Raw genomic sequence first — 24616 nt, forward strand, 5'->3', positions numbered from 1 at the left:
GGTTAAAAAGGAAAGTTTTCTTAAAATTTAAAATCCTCCTTTAATCAACAAATAAGGAAAGATTTCAAATTTTAAACTCTCTTTTAAACATGTAGATGATTTACAAATAAGGAAAGTTTTTACCAAAAATTAAAACCATCCTTTTAAACTACAAATAAGGAAAGAGATTAATCTCTTCTCTTAATCTTTTGTAGAAAACTATAAAAGGAAATTTTTAATTTTTAAACTTTCTTTTAAAATCATGATATCCACATAAAAAATAATTTTAATAAAAATCTTTTTTAATATTCTAGTGGTCGGCCACCTAAGCTTGGGACCCAAGCTTTGGCCGGCCACCTACATAGCTCATCCACTTGGTCTTGGCCGGCTCTAGCTTGGGTTCCAAGCTAGCTTGGCCGGCCCCATTGGATGGGTAACAAGGTGGGTATGCGGTGGGTATAAATCTCTATATACTAGAGGCTACGATAGGGACCGAGAGGAGGAATTGGTTTTGGTCTCCCGATGAAATTAAGCATCCCGTGTTCGCCCTGAACACACAACTAAATTTCATCAATAATAATTCATTCCACTAAAGAACTATTATTGAACTACCGCACCAATCCCAAATTACATTTTGGGCTCCTTCTTATTATGAGTGTGTTAGTCTCCCTGTGTTTAAGATAACAAATGTCCACTAATTAAGTAAGTTACTGACAACTCACTTAATTAATATCTAGCTCCAAGAGTAGTACCACTCAACTTCATCGTCATGTCGGACTAAGTCCACCTGCAGGGTTTAACATGACAATCCTTATGAGCTCCTCTTGGGGACATTCTCAACCTAGATCACTAGGACACGGTTTCCTTCTATAGTCAACAACACACACTATAAGTGATATCATTTCCCAACTTATCGGGCTTATTGATTCATCGAACTAAATCTCACCCATTGATAAATTAAAGAAATAAATATCAAATATATGTGCTTGTTATTATATTAGGATTAAGAGCACACACTTCCATAATAACTGAGGTCTTTGTTTCTTTATAAAGTCAGTATAAAAGAAACGACCTCTAATGGTCCTACTCAATACACTCTAAGTGTACTAGTGTAATTATATAGTTAAGATAAACTAATACCTAATTACACTACGACCTTCCAATGGTTTGTTCCTTTCCATTATGGTCGTGAGCTACTGTTTATAATTTATAAGGTACTGATAACATGATCCTCTGTGTGTGACACCACACACCATGTTATCTACAATATAAATTAATTGAACAACTACATTTATCATAAATGTAGATATTTGACCAATGTGATTCTTTTTTCTAGATAAATATTTATACCAAAAGCTAGGCTTTTAGTATACACTCTAACAATACAATCATCAAATGATTGGCTCTAGGGCTCTAACTAACAGAGATAAGTCACTGAAGGAGAATGACTCGGTGAGGACGCATCCCGTTTGAGGGGACAATAGGCGTCAGTCCAATTTAGGTCCATTTTAAATCCCTAAACTAAGACATTGACTAGTTTCTGGTCTTGTAAGAACAGAAAATGATTATTACTACTATTTTGTTATTATACTAACTTTATTTTGTAGATAAGATATTTTGTGTTGGACTAACACATTTTATAGGACAAAAGGAACACAGAATGTCTTGATTGAACAGTACGCGAGGCACCTTCCATGCGAAGGAAGGACCTTGAGTACTATTCACGGAAGATGCCTTTGGGTGCTTGAAAGGCGCCTTCAGTCTGATAACATAGAAGACTTCAGCAACGATAAGAAGCTGAGGTTGCAGGATAATTTTTGGGGTTGAAGGATCCTTCAGTGCTATGGAAGGCACCTTCAACGCTCAATAAAAGAGGCTCTTGAGCAAGGCTTGCATCTCACTCAAGTACACTTCTACTACAAGCTTCTACGCGTCCGTTTGGCATTCTAACTGCTCTGGTTTCATGCTGCTGCTCTGCTATGACACTGTTGCACTCGACAACTGCTGAGGAGTCATCCAACACCGAGCCTGATTTGATCATCTTCAAAGGTGTTGGGTACCGACCATTTATTATTGTACTTAATTTCTACATAAAGGAAAGTGTAGCGCGTTACACTTGTCCTGACTTTTTGATTATACTTGTTTCCGTCTTCTAACAGCTTTGGAAGATAATTTTAGCAGATTACCCATCGATAGGTCTACGAGACCTAGATCTTGGAGTAGGAGTTGTAGAAGGCTCCAAACCAAGTAAAACTACTTACGTTCTTGTAATTTCTTATTTCTGTCTTTTCTGCTATGCATACTTTATTTTTGAAAAGAAGAAAAAGATAAGTTTTTAAAATCATATGATCCCCCCCCTCTCACATGCATCTCGATCCAACAACTAAGTCTCAAAGACAAAAGGTAAAGGTTAGCGCATCCATAAAACAAAAACTCTAAAATGTAGAACCGGCATGCATCGAATTAAACTTAGAAAATTTCTACAAAGAGTACTTAGTTTTTACAAGAAGTTGTTGAAAAAATAAAAAAGAAAACTACACCAGATCAACAACTACATCATCGGGATGAAATGGATAGCATCTCCTTAGTAATAGTGACAATGAAACTTGGATACATAGTCACATGACTATACATAATAATATTTACAGTCCACATACTGAAAATAAAACACAACCATATAGTTATATATGTAGCCCGCATGGCTAGAAATAATCACAACCATGCAGTTATATAAGCAGCTCACCCGACTGTACTAAAAGCATAGCGGAAGACAAAAGGTAAACCCATAAACCAAAAATGACATATTGCTAGCCGACTAGGCTTTACACAACCACAACAAGACAAATACAGGATACCACATAGTAAAAATCCAAAATAAAGTTGAATTATACAATGTCAAGTCCATAAATTCGTAATGCAAGTAAAGTAGAAAAATAAAACCAGAAATCATCCTCGGATGTGACGTGGGATCGATAGATAAAATACTCCAAACGACTCCACAATCATCTGCACGCTACCTGAAAATATAAAAGTACAAATAGGGTGATGAGTCCTGGTGACTCAGTGGGTAATAGGCATAGACAGTGCATGGCCAATATAAAACATAGAGACCAAAGTATACAATCTCAGTAGAGAGATAAGAACATGATCATATACGACATAATAAATCCACATAACCATAACTGACATAATAAATGCACATAACCATAACTGACATAATAAATACACATAATCATAACTAACATAATAAATGCACATAACCATAACTGACATGATAAATGTACATAACTATAACTAACATAATAAATGTATATACCCAATTTGAAACTAATACATATGGTATAGTGATTAGTAAACTCACTAGGAATCAGCAAAAGATCTGCTCATAACACTTGAATAATATAACTGACAGCATATACATGTATGATAAATGAACATGTATGAATCATGACAGTCTTATACAATAATCATATCTCAAACATGTGCAACAATCACAAGCAAATACATATATAGTTAGTTAGAGCCCTAGAGCCAATCATTTGATGAATGTATTATGGACTTGTTGTATCATATTCTTATATAAATAAAGGCATTTGTCTTGGTTATTATACTTACTTGTATTGGTGCAAAATAAACTAAGTATAATAGCGTCATTGAGTAGAAGGTTCTCACCTATATCAATCGGTTAGTTGAACCGATAGTGAGATGATATAGGGACACTACTCTTAATCATTCCTAGTCGAGTATTAACATTCAGGGACAATGTTAATGCAATAAGACTAGCATGTAGGTCAACTCGATGACTTGATCTCACAAGTCCTGGATATAGAGATATCAAGTTGACACATGGGTATGCATTGGAGAATGTATACTGAATGACCCGTCATGAGAAAGTATCATGGATCGTTATATGAGTGTCATATACTTTCTAATGTGGCTATTAGTATGACTACTAGTCCTTGGACCTGAAGTCACCATGGATCCCTACATAAGGAGTTATGTACTTTGGTTTCGTCAAACGTCACCCGTAACTGGGTGGACTATAAAGGCGATTACTGGGTATGTAACGAATTATGCAGAGGGATGTGAGTGATGTAGATGGGATCTATCCCTCCTATATGACGGGAGCGACATCAATATTCTTGATAGAGTGAGATCACGAAGTGCATGGCCATGCCCAAATGAGTCAATATGAGATATTGAGCTCATTTGATTTAGTGAGTCTACTTGGAGTTCAAGATTTAGATTGGTCAGAGGATGACACGGTCTATGCCTCACATTGATCAATCTAGATGTCTAGGATAGAAGGACACTTGTCATATTTTGTGAGGAGTCACAATTAGTAGTCACAAGGTGATGTTGGATCTCAACATTCTTGTAACTTGGGTAGTAATGATGTGTTGCTAGATACCGCTCATTACTTATGCTCCTAAATGGGTTTAGGAGCATTGCCAACGTTACAAGAACCTATAGGGTCACACACTAAGGACAATTAGATGGAGATTAGGTTCATATGATGAACCAAGAGGATTAGATTCATTTGATGAATTAAATTGGATTAAGAGTAATCCTAATTGGGCTAATTGAGTTGGACTCAAGTTTATTCATGTGTTCAATGAATCTAATTTAGATTATGACTCATTGAATCAATTTAATTAAATGAATTAGATTCATTATATTAAATTGGCTTGAATTAAATGGTTGGATTAGATCAACCATGAGAGAGATTAAATCAAGTTTGACATGACTTGAGAGGAAGAGGAAAAGTCAAGTTTGACTTGACTTTATGCCACATCATAAGTGAGTTGGAAAGATGTGGACCAATGATGATGCTCCACATCATCATGGTTACTTAAGTGAGATGCCACCTCATGGAGGTTACAATTCTTCACTTTAATGGCCTTCACATTAATTGTGATTAATGTGAAGGGGGTGGGGGGGTTACACATCTTATGGTGGCCGGCCACTTTTGTGTGTTGATGAAAAAATTCATTTTTCATTCAAGTGTCATTCACTTCATCTTCTTCCTCCTAGTGCTTTCTCTTCTTGCTCTTCCTCTCCTCATCTTGCCGAACCCTACTAAGGTGCTAGCACACTTTAGTTTGGTGATTTCCTTCTTGTGTTCGTGTGGATACTTCTAGAGGGTTGTCTACTTTGACAATCTCGAGATCCGGCAAACCGTTGGACTAGCGGGATAGCGAAGGGCATCACATCAAGGGTAATGCTCTTATCTAGTGTAGATCTAGAGTTTGTAAACTCGTACTCGTATTTTGTTTTCATTTTTTTTTTGCACGGATCTATGTGGCGGGGGTTTCGGGGTTTCTGCGACGCGAAAAAGCGGTTTTCGTGGTCCGAAAAACCCAACAGTGGTATCAGAGCCACATGCGAAGACTTGTACGAGTTTAATTTGATTTTTATGAAAAATATAGCTTCTGTGGTTTTCTGTAAATTTAATTTTTTTATGGTTTTTATGAGTAATTTTCTCGTAGAAGCGAAGCACAAGTGTTTATACACTTGTAGGCTTCGACTACCGAGAAGATTTTTCCGAAACGGCAAGGTTTCGCCCCAAAACTTTTTGGGACAGCGGGCTAAGGCGCTGTAGGATCGCTTAGGGACACTCGCGATGGTTAGATCGCGGGTAGGGCGCTGCCCCTGGCCCCGCAAGGGGATTCGTTCCGCGATTGTGCCCGAAAACCGCTAAACGGGACCGCCGGGAAATTTTACTCGTAAAAATTACAAAAATTAGTATTAAAATTACAAAAAATTATGGAAATTACATAATTTAGAATTATGTATAATTTTTTATAGTCATGGCCCAAAAATACCCAATCTGATTGGATTTGTGTTGTAATTCATATTACGGCCTGCGCGCCGTCATTTGTGTTGTGCGTGTTGTACATTTGTTTCGCGACCTGCGCGTCGTGTCTTTCTCTATTATTTATTCTTGTTGTAAATTAGTTTAGACTCGAATGTAACTCGAGTTTCAAAATTATAATGTACAAAATTGGAGCTGTGGAAGGTCCACACGAGACGGAGTTACGAGGAGGGCACGAGCAACACAAGGTGGTCAAAGGGAGAAGCTTGAGAAGCTGTTGGCCTTAGGTTGACCATCAGATCTTCTCATTGGCTTGAGAAGATCGTAGTGGGGCCATGACTAATCACAAATAAATTTAATTAATTGCTTGTGTGTATGTGATGCATGATTAGTAACTAATTAGTGCCTAACGATTAGATTAGATCTAAATCGTGTACAAGATGCACCCTTTCGATTAGATTAGATCTATCGCGTATTTGATACACATCGACGATTAGATTAGATCTAAATCACGTCAACTCTAATGCCTACCGTGCCGTGATACCTATCACTACCTCGATCACATGTGTTGTTGAATCTGCCAAAGCAGAGCAACACATATTATCTTGGTAGGGTACGGAGGGACAATCTTGGTCCTGCTTATCAATGTATGGGTGAGTACAAACTCAATTAGATTGAGTATTCCTAGTTAAATCGGTTGGATCGAGTATAACTATAGGCATTCTTCCAACGGTTGAAAAGATAGGACATAAATCACATTTATATTAATTCTTGGGCGTATTAGCCAAAGCTAACTCAAGTTTTAATATAACTGCGAATAATGATCCTATAAACAAGAGTTGCATAGAGATGTAATTGGTAAATCGTTACCTACCGATCATACTAAATCTTGGGCGTATTAGCCAAAGCTAACTCAAGGGTTAGTATGATGTGGATCTTATCCCACATGAATTATAGAATTCAGTGGGAGCATCATTTAGTTAAAGGTCTAATTAAATGATTTAAAAGAATATGATATTTATTTTCTGTATTTTTCTGTTGTAGATAACCATGATGTCGAATACGAACACTTTCTCCCTGCGTTCTGTCCTTGAGAAGGACAAGCTCAACGGAGCAAATTTCCTGGACTGGTACAGGAACTTGAGAATAGTTCTCACCCAGGAACGTAAACTGTACATTCTGGAGCAGCCCATTCCGGAGGCTCCTCCTGCCAATGTCACGCGAGCAGACAAAGATGCTTACAAGAAGCATCAAGATGACGCATTAGATGTGTCTTGTCTAATGCTCGCGACCATGAACTCTGAGCTTTAGAAGCAACACGAGTTAATGGGCGCTTACGATATGGTTGAACATCTTCGTCAACTGTATCAAGGACAAGCGAGGCATGAGAGATTTGAGATCTCAAGGGCACTGTTTCAGTGCAAGATGTCAGATGGGACTCCCGTAGGCCTATATGTACTCAAAATGATTGGGTACATAGAAAACCTACAGAGGTTGGGATTCCCGCTTGGCCAAGAGCTTGCAATCCTTGCCGAATAGCTATAGTCAGTTCGTTCTAAACTACAATATGAACGAAATTGACAAGCCACTGCCCGAGCTGCTTAGCATGTTAAGAACTGTTGAGCTGAACATTAAGAAGGCAAAGCCCCACTCTGTTCTGATGGTTCAGAAACACAAGGGTAAGGGCAAGCCCAAAGGCAAGGGAAAGTCCCAAGCCAAGGGTAAAGGCAAGGCACTAAAGCCTAAAGGAGGGGTCGCCAAGGATGCTACCTGCTTCCACTGCGGTCAGACCGGGCACTGGAAGAGGAACTGCAAGGTGTACCTGGAAGATCTTAAGAAGAAGCGAAGTGATACTTCCACTTCAGGTATATATGTTATAGAAGTCAATCTATCTATTTCTTCATCATGGGTATTAGATACCGGATGTGCATCTCACATTTGTACTAATGTGCAGGCGCTGAGAAATAGCAGGGCATTGGCGAAGGGCGAGGTGGACCTACGCGTAGGCAATGGAGCACGGGTTGATGCTGTTGCTGTAGGGCTTGTATTAGAGTTGGATGATTGTTGTTATATGCTTGCATTAACTAAGAACATAATTTCAGTTTCTTGTTTGGACAAGAAAAGTTTCTCTTTTATAATTAAGGACAAATGTTGTTCTGTTTATTTAAAAGATATGTTCTATTGTAGTGCACCTCTGATGAACGGACTCTACATTCTAGACCTTGAAAGCCCTATCTATAATATAAATACCAAGAGGTTCAAGTCAAATGACCTGAACCAAACCTATCTCTGGCACTGTCGCTTAGGTCATATAAATGACAAGCGCTTATCCCAGCTCCATAAGGATGGTATGCTGGACTCATTTGATTTTGAATCTTATGAGACGTGCGAGTCATACCTACTAGGCAAGATGACCAAGACTCCCTTTAGTGGGCACAGTGAGAGAGCGACTGACTAGTTAGGTCTTATACATAGTGATGTATGTGGCCCTTTCAATGTCGCTGCTAGAGGCGGTTATAGGTACTTCATCACATTTACTGATGACTTCAGTAGATATGGTTATGTGTACTTGATGACACATAAGTCAGAATCCTTTGAAAAGTTCAAAGAATTCAAGAATGAAGTACAGAACCAGCTTGGCAAGAGTATTAAGATACTTTGATCAGATCGAGGTGGAGAATACCTTAGCCATGAGTTTCGTGACTATCTAGCTGAGTGTCGGATTCTATCCCAACTCACTCCTCCTGGAACACCACAGTGGAATGGTGTATCCGAAAGGAGGAATCATACCCTATTAGATATGGTACGAACTATGATGAGTCACACAGATCTTCCGACATACCTTTGGGGCTATGCTCTAGACACGGCAGCTTTTATACTCAACCGAGTTCCATCCAAGGCTGTGATAAAGACACCATATAGGATATGGACTGGGAGAGATGCCCAGGTGTCTTTCATGAGGATTTGGGGTTGTGAGGCTTACGTTAGACGTTAAGTCTCACACAAGTTAGGACCCAAATCCGACAAGTGCTACTTTATTGGATATCCCAAGGAAACTAAGGGATATTACTTCTACATTCCCATTCAGCACAAGGTAGTTGTGGCAAAGACTGGGGTCTTTCTAGAAAGGGACTTTGTTTCTAGAAAGACTAGTGGGAGCAGGTTTGATCTTGAAGAAGTTCAAGATGCGAACAATAGCACTGAAGCCTCGATGAAAGTTGAACTGGAAACAAAAAGTGTTGTGGATGATGTTGTTCCACAAGGAGTTGAGGAACAACAACCAGTTCAAGTAGACATACCTCTTCGTAGGTCTGATAGGGTATGTCATCAGCCTGAGAGATACTCATTTCTCTTGTCTGACCATGATGACGTTGCGCTCATAGATGATGAGCCTACCACCTATCAGGAAACTGTGATGAGACCAGATTCCGAGAAATGGCTAGAGGCCATGAGATCTGAGATGGAATCTATGTACACCAACCATGTATGGACTTTGGTTGATCCACCTGAAGGGGTAAAACTCATAGGGTGTAAGTGAGTCTTTAAGAGAAAGACTGACATGGATGGACTTATCTATAAGGGTCGCTTGGTAGCTAAAGGTTTCAAGCAGATTCATGGTATTGACTATGATGAAACATTTTCTCCAGTAGCGATGTTTAAGTCCATTCGGATCATGCTTGTTATTGCAGTATACCATGACTATGAGATATGGCAGATGGATGTCAAAACCACGTTTCTGAATGGAAACCTGCTCGAGGATGTAGATCCACAGCATACTAGCAGAGTATGCAAGCTGCATAGGTCCATTTATGGACTAAATCAAGCTTCTCAGAGCTGGAATCTTCGATTTGATGATGCAATCAAACAGTTTGGTTTCATCAAGAACGAAGATGAGCCTTGTGTCTACAAGAAGGTTGTAGGGGATATAGTTGTCTTCCTCATATTGTATGTGAATGACATACTACTCATTGGGAAGGGCATCCCTTTTCTTCAGTCTGTCAAGACCTGGCTAGGGAGTTGCTTCTCAATGAAGGACTTAAGTGAGGCATCCCACATTCTAGGGATACAGATTTATAGAGATAGATCTAAGAGATTGCTTGGCCTAAGTCAGAGTACATATATTGACAAGGTACTCCTTCGGTTTGCCATGCAGAACTCCAAGAAGGGATTTCTGTCGATGTCACATGGTGTGATTCTTTCAAAGACTCAAGGTCCCTCTTCTAGAGAGGAGAGAGACCGCATGGATCAGATCCCTTATGCCTCAGCCATAGGATCTATGATGTACGTCATGCTATGTACTCGACCTGATGTCTCGTATGCTTTGAGTATGACGAGCAGATACCAGTCAGATCCAGGTGAAAGTCACTGGATAGCGGTCAAGAATATTCTTAAGTACTTAAGAAGGACAAAAGAATATTTCTTGATATATGGAGGCAATGATGAGCTAGCTATAAAGGGTTACAGTGATGCCAGCTTCCAAACCGATCAGGATGATTATCGATCGCAGTCAGGGTTCATATTTTGCATTAATGGTGGTGCTGTGAGCTGGAAGAGTTCGAAGCAGACACGAGTCGATTCTACGACGAGGTCGAGTACATTGTCCGCATCAAAGGCGAAAGGAGGCGCTGATCCGCAAGTTCATCATCGAACTTGGGTGGTTCCCGATCGCTGACCCTATTGAGTTCTATTGTGACAACAATAGAGCTATAGCACATGCGAAGGAACCTCGCTCACACCAATGGACCAAACACATACTTCCATCTCATTCGAGAGATTATCGAGAGAGGAGATGTGAAGATTTGCAGAGTACCTACAGAGGCTAACATCGCAGATCCCTTGACCAAGACTTTGGCACAGAGGAAGCATGATGGTCACACTAGGTCATTGGGGCTTAGAGCCTACACTGATTGGCACTAGTGCTAGTGAGAGATTGTTAGTTAGAGCCCTAGAGCCAATCATTTGATGATTGTATTATGGACTTGTTGTATCATATTCTTATATAAATAAAGGCATTTGTTTTGGTTATTATACTTACTTGTATTGGTGCCAAATAAACTAAGTATAATAGCGTCCTTGAGTAGAAGGTTCTCACCTATATCAATCGGTTAGTTAAATCGATAGTGAGATGATATAGGGAACACTACTCTTAATCATTCCTAGTCAAGTATTAACATTCAGGGACAATGTTAATGCAATAAGACTAGCATGTAGGTCAACTCGATGACTTGATCTCACAAGTCATGGATATAGAGATATCAAGTTGACACATGGGTATGCATTGGAGAATGTATACTGAATGATCCGCCATGAAAAAGTATTATGGATCGTTATATAAGTGTCATATACTTTCTCATGTGGCTATTAGTATGACTACTAGTCCTTGGACCTGAAGTCACCATGGATCCCTACATAAGGAGTTATGTACTTTGGTTTCGTCAAACGTCACCCGTAACTGGGTGGACTATAAAGGCGATTACTGGGTATGTAACGAATTATGCAGAGAGATGTGAGTGATGTAGATGGGATCTATCCCTCCTATATGATGGGAGCGACATCGATATTCTTGATAGAGTGAGACCACGAAGTGCATGGCCATGCCCAAATGAGTCAATATGAGATATTGAGCTCATTTGATTTAGTGAGTCTACTTGGAGTTCAAGATTTAGATTGGTCAGAGGATGACACGGTCTATGCCTCACATTGATCAATCTAGATGTCTAGGATAGAAGGACACTTGTCATATTTTGTGAGGAGTCACAATTAGTAGTCGCAAGGTGATGTTGGATCTCAACATTCTTGTAACTTGGGTAGTAATGATGTGTTGCTAGATACCGCTCATTACTTATGCTCCTAAATGGGTTTAGGAGCATTGCCAACGTTACAAGAACCTATAGGGTCACACACTAAGGACAATTAAATGGAGATTAGGTTCATATGATGAACCAAGAGGATTAGATTCATTTGATGAATCAAATTGGATTAAGAGTAATCCTAATTGGGCTAATTGAGTTGGACTCAAGTTTATTCATGTGTTCAATGAGTCTAATTTAGATTATGACTCATTGAATCAATTTAATTAAATGAATTAGATTCATTATATTAAATTGGCTTGAATTAAATGGTTGGATTAGATCAACCATGAGAGAGATTAAGTCAAGTTTGACTTGACTTGAGAGGAAGAGGAAAAGTCAAGTTTGACTTGACTTTATGCCACATCATAAGTGAGTTGGCAAGATGTGGACCAATGATGATCCTCCACATCATCATGGTTACTTAAGTGAGATGCCACCTCATGGAGGTTACAATTCTTCACTTTAATGGCCTTCACATTAATTGTGATTAATGTGAAGGGGGGTTACACATCTTATGGTGGCCAGCCACTTTTGTTTGTTGATGAAAAAATTCATTTTTCATTCAAGTGTCATTCACTTCATCTTCTTCCTCCTAGTGCTTTCTCTTCTTGCTCTTCCTCTCCTCATCTTGCCGAACCCTAATAAGGTGCTAGCACACTTTAGTTTGGTGATCTCCTTCTTGTTTTCGTGTGGATACTTCTAGAGGGTTGTATACTTTGACAATCTCGAGATCTGGCAAACCGTTGGACTAGCAGGATAGCGAAGGGCATCGCATCAAGGGTAATGCTCTTATCTAGTGTAGATCTAGAGTTTGTAAACTCGTACTCGTATTTTGTTTTCATTTTTTTTCGCACGGATCTATGTGGCGGGGGTTTAGGGGTTTCCGCGACACGAAAAAGCCATTTTCGCGGCCCAAAAAACCGAACATATATGTCTCTAAAAAATGCACCTCGTATCATATGTAAAATGCATGTGCATTCACCATGGTCACTCCCGCCCACCCCTCAAGACATCATGACCCCTGTGTGGTCGAGAGACTGGGATAATGATAAATGTACTACCCTCTAGATACCACTATAGAGTGGTCATGGTGAATAGTTACCTAGCTACATACCATCGAGGTCCCTGACTGCTCACAATGCTGGATATCACTATCCCTGAATAGTTGGGTGGTACAATAGGACAAGTAACAACTGCTCTAGCTACCACTATCCATGAGTGGTCGAATGCGCGATGCTAAAAATGACTAACAACTCTCTCAACCATGAGGGAGACTTTGTTTGTTAGCATGTAATGCAATGATGGACATGATGTAAATAATCATAATATCGACACGATCATCATCAATACAACACCCCAATCATCATAAATACCTCCAGTACAATGATCCATCTAACACATATATCTATAGGTATGAGTAGATCCAACTGATGTCTACTAAACAATAAATACAATAAATAGTAACATCAGACACGTACACATTATACACATATACACCTTACAATGTAGGTATAATTAGCATGATACCTCCAATATCACACCAGACACATATAATCACCAACATAGGTATTATCAATATAATTCCTCTAATAGTACACATTAGACACATGTGCACAGACGGCGTAGGTATAATCAACATGATTCCTCCAATAATAGACACCAGACATGTGTGCGCACACAATATGCAAATGGACAATCAACATAGTAAACTTCTACGGTACATACCAATCATATGTGCACTTAACATCATGCATAATTAGCATGTTAGCTAAGACAACAAGACATCCCCTACATTATACTCTACATGTGTATATATAACAGAGTATAGATATTCAAAGTCAAGACTATATATAAAATAATTAGATCATCTCTAAGGTCAAGTATATATGTATCAAGTAGGATAACAGTGAATAGATTTAAGATAAAGTAATCTAATCCATCAATCAAAACAATTATGCACTAAGTTTAATGAACTAAAGAGACCAAGGAAGAAATATCAACCTTAATCAGTAGTTTGCATTAGAAAAAATCCCACGTTGAGATACTCATCTCGAATCAACGTCCTGCATCAATATTTTTTATTTAGCTAATTTTATCTGAATTAAATAGATAAACAAAATCCCCAACCTAATTAGGATAACTCTAATCGTACATGATCTTTGATTAATCCTCCAACTAACCTTAATCATTCTACAACTAAAATCAAATATACTTAACGTATGAATTAGCTCCAAAACTTAGCTCACTACCAAAAATATGGATGGTCCGAGCTAGGGCTATTGTCATCCAAACCAAGTACCCCCCCCCCCCCCCCCCCCAACTGGATGACTAAGAGTAAGGTCCAGCCCTAAATCTAGAGGCGGGAGGAAGGAATCGGGAGAGGAAATGAAAACATTAGGTTTTATACTAATCCAACTTAGGTTAAATAATTAAACCCTAAGTTAATTCTTTAATCAACTCCCACATAAATGGTTAATCCCAACAGGCTTTCTCTAAGTCCAATCATTTCATCCCCTTAAACGTGTCATATGAACTCTGTTTAAATCCCAGAAAATTTCTAAAATTTCCAAAAAAATCTAATAAAGTTATTTCTTCAATAATACTTATTATTTAATTGTTGTATCTTATAGTTAAGTAACAAACGTTTATTATTGTACTTAATTTCTGCATAAAGAAAAGTGTAGCGTGTTACACTTGTACTAACTTTTTGATTGTATTCATTTCCCTCTTCTGGCAGTTCTGGAAGAAAATTTTAGTGGATTACCCATCAATATGTCCACGGGACCTGGGTCATGGAGTAGGAGTGACCGAGGCTCCAAACCAAGTAAAACTACTTGCGTTCTTGTGATTTCTTATTTCTGTCTTTTCCACTATCATACTTTATTTTTAAAAAGAAGAAAAAGATAAGTTTTTAAAATCACGTAATTCACCCCCCCCCCTCCCGGTCATGTGTGTCTCGATCCAGCAGTTAATTCTCGAAGACAAAAGTTAGAAGTTAGTGCATCCATAGAACAAGAACTCTAAAACGTAGAATAGGCATGCATCGAATTAAACATAGAAAATTTCTACAAAGAGTACTTAGTTTTTACAAGAAGTTGTTGACAAAATAAAAAGAAAACTATGCCAAATTGGTAACTACATCATCAGGAAGTGTTTCCATGATCTTCTCCCTCTTGATGAGCTCTGTTGGGACCTCTCCTACAAGAAGGCCGCCCTCCTTCAGTTGTTGAAGGGTCCCATCAAAGTCATAGCTAAATAGTTAGAGGGTTCGATCGGCCAGCATCTGGTTGTAATCCCTGGAGCGAAGGTACTCCACCCTAAAGGTTTCCAACCGGCTGAGCTCCTCCTTCTTGTACTTGGCAAGTTCGACCTTTAATAGTTGTAGCTCAGCATCTTTCTCATCAATTATTCTTTTATGATCACCGAGCTGAAGTTCACGGCTAGCTTGCTCAGTCATACGGCCGACTTGCTCTACGACCAAGGTGGCTTCGGCTTCCTTAAGTTTTTTGGCTAGGACCCGAGTCGCTTTGTTCTTGATATCTAAATCTTCAATGACCCTGAGTTTCCGAGCGTTGGTCGAGCTGATCTTCGCCTCAAAGTTATGAGCTTGCTTCCTAAGCTTTTCCAGATCGACGGCCTGGTCATGGTTTTTGTTCTTTTCCACGGCCAAAGCCCGCTCAGAGTTCAACGGCTGCTCAGAAGTCCTCTCCAAGTCTTCCTTTAATTGAGTGACTTCAACAGTTAATTGCTTGGCCAGAGCTTACAAGGCGCCTGTTTCCCCGATCGGTGCTTGTAGCTACTTGTTTTCGTGCTCCAAGTGGGTCAACCTCTATCACAAAGCCAAGCCTTCCACCCAAAACTATATGAATAGATGAAAAAGTTAATTAAGTCTAACCGAGAAACGAAGATGTGAGATTTCCAAATGAGCATACCCCGGTGGATTTTTGGCTGAAGTTGTCGGCATGCTCCTCGGGCGAAATTGGCATCGCCCTAGCCCTAGCATCCGTCCAGGTCTAGGCCAAGGGCCCTTGTATTCTAATCTAGTATTCGGGAGATCACGATTCAACATCATCTAGATGGCACCAATCATTAGTTGGTAATATGATAATGGTCATGATATGCCTACGGTCGCTCGGATCTGAGGGCTCTGAAGTGGCCTTGGCATTGGACTTGGACTATGGGGTGGAATGGATTATAGACACAGTGGCCACCGAGTCAATCGGCAGAAGCGGTATGAAAGATACTGGTCAGGCCAGGATGATGCCAATCGACAACGTTAATAGTGACGGTGTCCGATCAGAAGATTGAGTCGGTAGACCAACTGCCCTCTCAGGAATTGCAGAGGATGAACTCTCACCCCGCTCAGATGGGGGTCATGGAACCAATGCAACCATAGAATTTTACAGAATAGAGGCCTCTAAGCGAGATGAAGCCTCCGAGCGAAGCCTTTTTTGGCGTTGGTGTTGGTTCAGTGGTTCGCCGGATGTGGCTGATTCCGATGGAACGACTATGGGAGCCATGGAAGGGCACTAGGGATGTGGCTGCCACACAGCTCACCTCTTCTTTGCCAGTCAGCTCTTCAGAAGGACCGACCGGTAAGAGCCCGCAGCTCTCCAGTTCGGCCACTCCCCGGACATTGACTTCTACATCATTTAGTTTGCTAGTACCGCTAAGCAACGCACTGAACATGACTTGGGATGCAAAAAAATAAAAAGAAATCAAATAGATTCAAAAAGGACAGAAGGAGAAATGACTTACCAAAAGAGTCGGGCAGCCTAGCTCGAATGGGACTCAGCCCAAACATATATAAGACATTCTCTAGTAGTAACTTGTGAATGTGATATTTCAGATCGGTCAGCTACACGGCTACTTGGAGGTAGGTCAGCTTCCATCTTATTTTCCCAGTGTAGGGGAGTTCGGTAGATCCATCTGCCAACCGATCGGGAAAGCAGGCCAGTCAGGAAGTCGAACATAGAAGTAATGGGACTTCCAACCCTTATTAGACGTTAGCATCTTTTCAAAGTAAACGACACCCACTCGATCTTGGAAGAGGAAGATGCCCAGCTCAGATAATTTGGGGTAATAAAAATAGTGAAAAATATGAGGCAGAAGAGGAATTCCATACACACGGAATAGTACCATGATCTCACATAGTAACCTAAAGGAATTAGGTATCAACTGCGATAACGGGATGTGAAAATACCTACACACTTCAAAAAAGAAATGATGGATAGGAAATCGTAAACTAGGATATAATTGGTCCTTAAAGAAAGGAAGAAAACCATCAGAAGGTGTATGAGGACGAACATAGACGGAAGGGATGCCAACTTGGTGATCGTCGGGGATCTGATAAGTCATTTTCATTTGGTCCACCTCATTGCAGTTAAAGTCCGACAAGGTGGAGGTATACCACAGACCCAGGACAGGAGGGGGAGGAGAAGGAGAACGCATCATACAAAGGAGAGGGCAAATGATGAAGACAGAGAATTGGAAAGGGAGAGGAGAAAGAACTTACTGGAGAAGGATCGTCGGCGATGAACAAAGAACAAGAGCTTGATGGTACCCCGAGCCATCCCATCAAGAGCTTGAGAAAAGTGAGGTTTAATCTAGGTCGTCGAATTCAAAAAGGCAGTCATCACATTAAATCCCAATAGTCACCTATCACATTACATATTTGGCGCCAGAGGATCATGACATGTGGCATTCGATCACATGTGGCATTAATGAAGAATGGAAACAATTGGAAGGAGTATAATTAAAAAGAATCCTCGGCATGTTTTGCATTAATGGCAAAATATTTTAGAGATTTCTAAGAAATCATGGTGACCTCAACAACAATTAAAAGGCACTGAGTATGGGCGTCTGCCTGGGAAGGAAATCAAAAAGAGCTAATGAATGACTAAGTGTCATCCACGTTAGGTTTGAGTGGTATCAATCTCGGAGTCTCCCGATTAGGAAGAGGTCGACCTCCTAAAGAGTTGGGCAAGTAGTGATTGAGCCAGCCGAGCGGCGGCTCGAATAGCAAGATGCTCGGTTGGGAAGAATGAGTTGTAAAAAATACTAATTGTATAGTTAGTCGAACTAGCAGCCTCCTTCGACTAGACTTGAGGGGAAAACTTTGTTGGTGCAATCGTGCCCTGGAAGTTTCAATGTGTTGACAATTATTTAAGTTTAGGTTAATACGTTGGAACTAACATGCATTGTGAGTTTGCAGGAAGAGTTTCTTGCAGGTCGGAAGACCAGATGCAAGAGAAGACCAAGAAGGTCGAGGACTGGATTCTTGGGAAAAAGGTTTATTGCAGGTTAGAAGACCAGATGCAAGAGAAGTCCGAGAAGGTCAGGGACCAGATTCTTGGCAAAAGAAGCTCCTATAGGTCACAAGATTATATGTGTGTTAGGCTTACTATCAGAGATCAATTGGTGAATCGATTCAGACATGGTTGTGAGGCAGAATGCCTTTGAATCGATCAGCCGATCGATTGAAGGTAAGTCAATCGATCGGGCGATCGATTGGAAAGGATCTGTGCGAAGCACAGAACGCTTCTGAATCGATCAGCCGATCGATTCAAGTATTGAATCGATCGGCCGATCGATCCGTGAACATTCTGTGCGAAGCATAGAACCCTTCTAAATCGATCAGCCGATCGATTCAAGGTATTAAATCGATCGGCCGATCGATCCGAGAGCATTCTGTGCGAAGCACAGAACCCTTCTGAATCGATCAGCCAATCGATTCAAGGTATTGAATCGATCGGCCAATCGATCCATGAACATTCTGTACGAAGCACAGAATCATCCTGAATCGATCAACCGATCGATTCAAGGTATTGAATCGATCGGCCGATCGATTCACAAAGCTACGAATTCATGAGCAAGTGGCTGAATCGATTCAAACTTTGCCCCAATCGATCCAAGTCAAATAAAAGAATCTGCACCGTTGATCTTGACGCGATGGCTTCCAACGGATACTTGTGAATCGATTGGGACATAATCTCAATCGATCCACGGCGACGGTAGCGTGAGAAACGGCTAGTTTTCGTGATGTTTAAAATGCTAGAAGAAAGAGGAATATGCACCGATCAACACAAAATTACTGTTCTATTTCTCTTGTGAGAAGAATCCTTGAAGTGCTCAAGATCTCTCAAGCGTTAGAAGTAAAAGCTCTCAATCTCTCCAAGCTTTCAAATCTCACGCCACAAGGAAGAAGCTATTTCAAGTTTGTAAATCTCTTCTCTTCCTCATTGTAGTGAGTGTGAGTTATTTCCTTTTGGAGAGGAAGTATTGTAAGTGTTGTAAGGTTTCTCCACCTTCGGTGTGTTTCCAAGAAGGAGGGTTTTTGGATAGTGGAAGTGTGGTGAGTGGCGTGGATCCTTGGACTAGTCACCTCCTTGAGGAGGTGGATACCAAGTAAATATCGGAGTTAGCATTGGCTTCAAGTTTCCGCTGTGCAAAATCAAAGATCAAGAAAACGAAGTGAGCCATTCCCCCCCCCCCCCCCCCTCTAGCTCAACCGATCCCAACAAGTGGTATCAGAGCATTGGTTTGCTTTTGAGGATTCATTGTCAAGAAAGCACAAGTTAAAGAGCTACAAGATGTCAATGAAGGAGGGACATAGTACTTCACGACCACCATTCTATGAAGGCAGCAATTTTGCTTATTGGAAGAGCCGCATGGAACACTATCTCATGATCGAAATTGATATGTGGTTCTCAATCACGGAGGGTTTCATGGCGCCAGCTGAAAATGGAAAAATGCTTGAGTCATCAAGGTGGATTGTTGAACAAAAAATGAAGGCTCAAGCAAATGCAAAGGCGATTGTGACTCTTCAATGTGGATTAAGCTCGGAACAACTCAACAAAGTGGGACCTTTTAAGAGTGCCAAGGATTTGTGGGATAAGCTTATTGAACTAAATGAAGGCACCAAGGATTCACGAATTGCAAAGAGAGATTTGTTAATAAATCAACTTCAAAACTTCACCATGAAGGATGGAGAAACGGTAAGCTCACTACATGGGAGATTCAAGGAACTCCTAAATGGTCTTCATTCAGTTGGAGAGAGTGTGGAGAACCGAGATCTCATAAGGTATGCTTTAAAATCTTTCCCAAGAAACTCTTTATGGTCATCCATGGTGGATGCTTATAAGGTTTCAAGGGATTTGTCAATAGTGAAATTGGATGAATTATTTTTTGAACTTGAATTGCATGAGCAAGCTAACACAAGCCATAAGGAGAAAGGTATAGCCTTGGTTGCAGGTGAAAAGAGCAAAAAGAAGCACAAGGAAAAGAAAAAGGAGAAGAAGGAGTCATCTTCAGAATCCGAACAAGATAGTGACAGTGATAGTGATGAAGAGCTATCATCAAGTGAAATGGCAAACTTCGTTCGAAGAATGATGAGACATTCAAGGAAGTTTGACAAGAAGGATGTTAAGAAAATCTTCAATGATGAGAAGAGAAAAGGTAAATCTATTGTGGATTCTAAGAATAAGACTGATGTAATTTGCTATGAATGCAAGAAAAATGGGCACTACAAAACGGAGTGTCCAAAGTTGAAGAAACAAGAGGAAAAGATCAAGAAAAAGAAGAAGGCGTTGAAAGCCACATGGGATGACTCGTCATCAAGCTCATCTGAAGAAGATGAAAGGAAGAGCTCAAAGCACATGGCTCTCATGGCCTTAAGCCATGTAGAAGATAGTGAAGATGAAGACAGTCATGGAGAAGATGTGGAGTCTTCAAGTGAGTCATCATCTAGTGATGATGAGGTAATTTCTCCCAAGCTTGATAAGATGTATGCCACCATTGCATGCTTAACCAATACACTAGCCAAATCAAAAGGGAAGGTTAAAAGATTGCAAAATGAATTGAAATCACTCAAAAATGAAATTGTCCCATGTGAAAGTTGCATGCTTCATGAAAATGACAAAAGTGATGTTGATGATCTTGAAAAAGAAAATCTATCTTTGAAATCACAAGTTGATGATCTTAGATGTTCTCTAGAAAAATTTACTTCTAGATCAAAATACTTAGACATGATTCTAGGAGCTCAAAGAGGCGTGTACAACAAAGCAGGATTAGGTTTTAAATCACAAGATAAGGAAGTTAAATTCATGTCTCTAATTAGTAGAAACCATGCTTCAAGGGTTAAGGTTGTTCAAGCTTGGGTACCCAAGCAATTTGTTATTGATGCTACCGGACCCAAAGTGTGGGTACCAAAACATTTGGTTCATCGTGTTTAAACAGGTATGCGCAAAGGGGGAGCATCCAACAACATGGTTCGTAGATAGTGGATGCTCTAAGCATATGACGGGGGACTCATCAAAATTTTCATCATTTAGACACAAAAGTAAAGGTACCGTTTCTTTTGGTAATAGTGGTGAGTTAAAAGTTATAGGAATAGGAGATATTAGAATTACCGAAAAATTTGTAATAAAAAATGTGTTACTAGTAAAAGGCATGACTTTTAATCTTTTGAGTGTTAGTCAACTATGTGACTCGGGGTATAGAGTTGAGTTCAACTCATCTCAATGCCTAGTCAAGTATAGTGAACTAAACACCAATGTTCTCATAGGCCATAGAAAAGAAAATATTTATCAAGTTGAACTATTTGGTGCTACTAATGTGTTTGCTAAGTGTCTCATGTCCAAAGAAGAGGAGACGTGGCTTTGGCACCGGAGACTCGCTCACACCAACATGAAGAATATCAAAAATCTTTCAAAGAAGGAGTTGGTGCACGGATTGCCAAAGTTGAAGTTTCAAAAAGACAAAATATGTGATGCATGTCAAATGGGTAAGCAAACCAAAGCTACTCATAAAGGTAAAAATATTGTAAGTACCTCAAATGTTTTAGAGCTCATTCACATGGATTTATTTGATAGTAGTAAATATATTTCTTTAAATGGTAGTAAATATTGCTTTGTGATTGTGGATGATTACACTAGATATACGTGGGTGTTTTTCTTGAAACATAAGGATCAAACTCTAGATACCTTGATTGCTTTTTGTAATAGAGTAGAAAATGAAAAGGCTCATAAGATAAAAAAAATAAGAAGTGATCATGGAGGTGAGTTTGAAAATGATAGATTCACAAGTTTTTATATGGAAAAAGGCTACAAACATGAGTTTTCAACCCCTAGAACACCTCAACAAAATGGAGTTGTTGAGAGGAAAAATAGGGTGTTGCAAGAGGCCGCTAGGAACATGTTAAATGAATATTCACTACATAGTTTCCTATGGGCCGAAGCAATTAATACGGCTTGTTATGTCCAAAATCGAACTTTAATACATAGGTTTCTAGGAAAAACACCTCATGAATTGTGGTTTGGTAAACAACCTGCAATTAAGCATCTTAGAGTATTTGGGTGTAAGGTCTATATTCTAAACACCAAGGATCACTTGGGAAAGTTTTCCGCTAAGGCGGATGAGGGAATTCTTGTAGGTTACTCAAGTCATAGCAAGGCATACCGAATTTACAACAAAAGATCAAAACTAGTTGAAGAATCACTAAATGTTGTATTTGAAGAAAATCCTTCTTTAAACTCTATAAGAACAAACGATGAAGAATTATAATTTGAGTTAGAGAAACTAACACTAAATGAGGTAAATCATCAAGGAGAAGAAAATCAAGAAAGTGATGGTGAGAAAAATGAACCTTTGCCACTTGAACCCGAAATTATAACAAATCAAGATTCAAGACCTACTAGGACTCATGTAAATCATCCCTTAGATCAAGTAGTAGGAGACATTACTCAAGGAGTGAGAACTCGATCTTACTTTAGAAATGACGGAAGTCAAGTTGCCTTAATATCTCAAGTAGAACCAAAAACCATTGATGATGCCTTGTTTGATCCGGATTGGATTTTAGCAATGCAAGATGAATTATCTCAATTTGAAAGAAGTCAAGTTTGGGATTTAGTTCCTAGGCCTAACAACAAATCAATTATTGATACAAAATGGGTCTTTAGGAACAAACTTGATGATAAAGGGATAGTGGTGAGAAACAAAGCTAGATTGGTCGCTAGGGGTTTCAATCAAGTAGAAGGGTTGGACTATGATGAAACTTATGCACCCGTAGCAAGATTGGAGTCAATTAGAATGATGTTGGCCTTTGCCGCCCACAAGGGTTTCAAATTGTACCAAATGGATGTAAAATCAGCATTTTTAAATGGTGTTATAAAAGAAGAAGTATATGTTGAGCAATCACCGGGATTTGAGAATTTGGAGCATCCAACCCATGTATATAAACTTAAAAAGACCTTATATGGACTAAAACAAGCTCCTCGGGCTTGGTATGAACGATTGTCAACGTTTCTAGTATCAAAAGGGTTTCATAGAGGAAAAATTGATCCTACGTTATTCTTGAAAAATAGTTGTAATGATATGTTTGTGGCCCAAGTATATGTAGATGACATTATTTGTGGTTCCACAAATAAAGATTTTTTAAATGAATTCATTAATCACATGGAGAGTGAATTTGAAATGAGTTTGGTTGGTGAGTTGACATTTTTCCTAGGATTACAAATTAAACAAAAAAAAGAAGGCATTTACATTCATCAATCCAAATATGTCAAAGAGCTATTTAAGAAATTTGGGATGGAAAATGCAAAGGAAATATCTACCCCCATGGCCACAAATACTAAGTTGGATAAAGACATTGAGGGGAAAGAAGTTGACTCCAAGGTGTATCGTAGTGCTATAGGAAGTCTTCTTTATCTCACGGCTAGTAGACCGGATATACTTTTCGCCGTAGGTATATGTGCTAGGTATCAATCTTGTGCCAAGGAGTCACATTTGAGTGTCGTTAAGCGAATTCTTCGTTATCTCAAGGGGACTCAAAATGTTGATCTTTGGTATCCTAGAACCAAAACTTTTGACCTAGTGGGATATACCGATTCCGATTATGCCGGATGCAAATTGGATCACAAAAACACTAGTGGGAGCTGTCAATTTCTAGGGTCCTCTTTAGTAAGTTGGTCAAGTAGAAAACAACATTGTGTAGCTCTCTCCACAACCGAAGCGGAATATATTGTCATGGGAGAGTGTGTATCACAATTATTGTGGATGACTCATACTCTAGAAGACTATAAACTTACCTATAACAATGTTCAAGTTCTTTGTGATAATGTGAGTACAATCAACTTAACCAAAAATCCCGTTCATCATTCAAGAACGAAACACATAGAGGTTAAACATCATTTTATTCGTGATCATGTAACTCGAGGTGATATCATTTTAAATTATGTTGGATCAAAATCAAACTTAGCCGATATCTTCACCAAACCTCTTCCCGAAGTTGAATTTAGCTTTCTTAGAAGGGAGTTAGGAATGTGTTGTATTGATTAAATCACATCCTCCATGATCACTTTATCAGTAGAGTTCTTTAAAGTTTGTTCACCTTAACATTGCCTCTCACAAGAACATGGATTGTCCTCTTACTATGTTTTAGATGGGATGAGAGGTTAGGGACATTTATCTTGATCATGATGCTTGTTATGATGCATTATTTTGGTCAAGATAAGTGGTTTTCATATGAAACATTCATTTGTCCAATCATAGGGAAAGCGCGTGTACAAATCATGTGCACGTTGCCCTACGATTATGATTGGAAATTTTTAAAATCACCATAGGCAACATACTTATTTTCGAAACCTTGATAAGAATCACTCGAATCATTGATCTTTTCAACAATCTTTAATTTTGTGTCAATCTTGTCTAGGGAGTGTTGTTTTTTTGTCAACCTTTATTTTTCCTTGATAATATGAGACATGAATAGTGTTTACACAAAATTTCGTGATTTTTAGAGGTATATACAAGTATTCGTGCATTTCCAAATCTTGGATCTGAAAGGATTTCGAAAATGCAGAAATATCAGACTTCCCAATCGATCGGTCGATCGATTGGGAGGTTCACGTTTCACTCCAGAGAGCATCTGAATCAATCAATGGATCGATTCAGATCGTTTGGATCGATCAATGGA

This window comes from Zingiber officinale, chromosome 2B (assembly GCF_018446385.1).
Source record: "Zingiber officinale cultivar Zhangliang chromosome 2B, Zo_v1.1, whole genome shotgun sequence".
NCBI classification, from domain to species: Eukaryota; Viridiplantae; Streptophyta; class Magnoliopsida; order Zingiberales; family Zingiberaceae; genus Zingiber; species Zingiber officinale.